Here is a 2,500-nt window from a genome sequence, read left to right as displayed (position 1 = left end):
TCTAGTTTCGCCGACCGGTCCCCCTCTTTACCTTCCTCGGTGTAACACTTTGAAAAATTTGCGGTCAAAGTTTTACACCGAGGAAGGTAAGAGAGGGGAAACTTCTAGTTTCGCCGACCGGTCCCCCTCTTTACCTTCCTCGGTGTAACACTTTGAAAAATTTGCGGTCAAAGTTTTACACCGAGGAAGGTAAGAGAGGGGAAACTTCTAGTTTCGCCGACCGGTCCCCCTCTTTACCTTCCTCGGTGTAAGACTTTGAAAAACTGGCGGTCAAAGTTTTACACCGAGGAAGGTAAAGAGGGGAGTGGAGCGGAGACTCTAGATATTTGCCTTCTCCAAAGCCACATCCATGCTCCCCCTGTATCAGAGCTCCAGGGGCCAGGCTCATGGCCCAGCTTCTCCCCCTGTGATATTAAAGGCCCACACAGCACCTCCACAGGACCTCCACAGCCACACACACACACACACACATGCCTCTCTGCCCCTGTGTCAGAGCTCCAGCACCCAGGCAGATCACCCAGCCACTGGGCCTGTGACATTAAAGGGCCACACAGCACCTCCACAGCCACACACACATGCTTCTCTCCCCTGTATCAGAGCTCCAGGGGCCAGGCTCATGGCCCAGCTTCTCCCCCTGTGATATTAAAGGCCCACACAGCACCTCCACAGGACCTCCACAGCCACACACACACATGCCTCTCTCCCCTGTGTCAGAGCTCCAGGAGCCAGGCATATCACCCAGCCACTGGCCCTGTGACATTAAAGGGCCACACAGCACCTCCACAGGACCTCCACAGCCACACACACATGCCTCTCTCCCCTGTATCAGAGCTCCAGGGGCCAGGCTCATGGCCCAGCTTCTCCCCCTGTGATATTAAAGGGCCACACAGCACCTCCACAGGACCTCCACAGCCACACACACACATGCCTCTCTGCCCCTGTGTCAGAGCTCCAGCACCCAGGCATATCACCCAGCCACTGGCCCTGTGACATTAAAGGGCCACACAGGACCTCCACAGCCACACACACATGCCTCTCTCCCCTGTATCAGAGCTCCAGGGGCCAGGCTCATGGCCCAGCTTCTCCCCCTGTGATATTAAAGGGCCACACAGCACCTCCACAGGACCTCCACAGCCACACACACATGCCTCTCTGGCCCTGTGTCAGAGCTCCAGCACCCAGGCATATCACCCAGCCACTGGCCCTGTGATATTAAAGGCCCACACAGCACCTCCACAGCCACACATCCATGCCTCTCTCCCCTGTATCAGAGCTCCAGGAGCCAGGCTAATGGCCCAGCTTCTCCCCCTGTGATATTAAAGGCCCACACAGCACCTCCACAGGACCTCCACAGCCACACACACATGCCTCTCTGGCCCTGTGTCAGAGCTCCAGCACCCAGGCATATCACCCAGCCACTGGCCCTGTGATATTAAAGGCCCACACAGCACCTCCACAGCCACACACACATGCCTCTCTCCCCTGTATCAGAGCTCCAGGGGCCAGGCTCATGGCCCAGCTTCTCCCCCTGTGATATTAAAGGCCCACACAGCACCTCCACAGGACCTCCACAGCCACACACACATGCCTCTCTGGCCCTGTGTCAGAGCTCCAGCACCCAGGCATATCACCCAGCCACTGGCCCTGTGATATTAAAGGCCCACACAGCACCTCCACAGCCACACATCCATGCCTCTCTCCCCTGTATCAGAGCTCCAGGAGCCAGGCTAATGGCCCAGCTTCTCCCCCTGTGATATTAAAGGCCCACACAGCACCTCCACAGGACCTCCACAGCCACACACACATGCTTCTCTCCCCTGTATCAGAGCTCCAGGGGCCAGGCTCATGGCCCAGCTTCTCCCCCTGTGATATTAAAGGGCCACACATCACCCCCATAGGACCTCCACAGCCACACACACATGCCTCTCTCCCCTGTATCAGAGCTCCAGCACCCAGGCTCATGGCCCAGCTTCTCCCCCTGTGATATTAAAGGGCCACACAGCACCTCCACAGGACCTCCACAGCCACACACACATGCCTCTCTCCCCTGTATCAGAGCTCCAGGAGCCAGGCTCATGGCCCAGCTTCTCCCCCTGTGATATTAAAGGCCCACACAGCACCTCCACAGCCACACATCCATGCCTCTCTCCCCTGTATCAGAGCTCCAGGAGCCAGGCTAATGGCCCAGCTTCTCCCCCTGTGATATTAAAGGCCCACACAGCACCTCCACAGGACCTCCACAGCCACACACACATGCTTCTCTCCCCTGTATCAGAGCTCCAGGGGCCAGGCTCATGGCCCAGCTTCTCCCCCTGTGATATTAAAGGGCCACACATCACCCCCATAGGACCTCCACAGCCACACACACATGCCTCTCTCCCCTGTATCAGAGCTCCAGCACCCAGGCTCATGGCCCAGCTTCTCCCCCTGTGATATTAAAGGGCCACACAGCACCTCCACAGGACCTCCACAGCCACACACACATGCCTCTCTCCCCTGT

Source organism: Trachinotus anak, unplaced genomic scaffold, assembly GCF_046630095.1.
Source record: "Trachinotus anak isolate AG129_WGS33_773 ecotype Australia unplaced genomic scaffold, CSIRO_AGI_Tana_v1 ptg000120l, whole genome shotgun sequence".
Lineage (NCBI taxonomy): Eukaryota > Metazoa > Chordata > Actinopteri > Carangiformes > Carangidae > Trachinotus > Trachinotus anak.
This window is presented reverse-complemented; position numbering follows the sequence as displayed.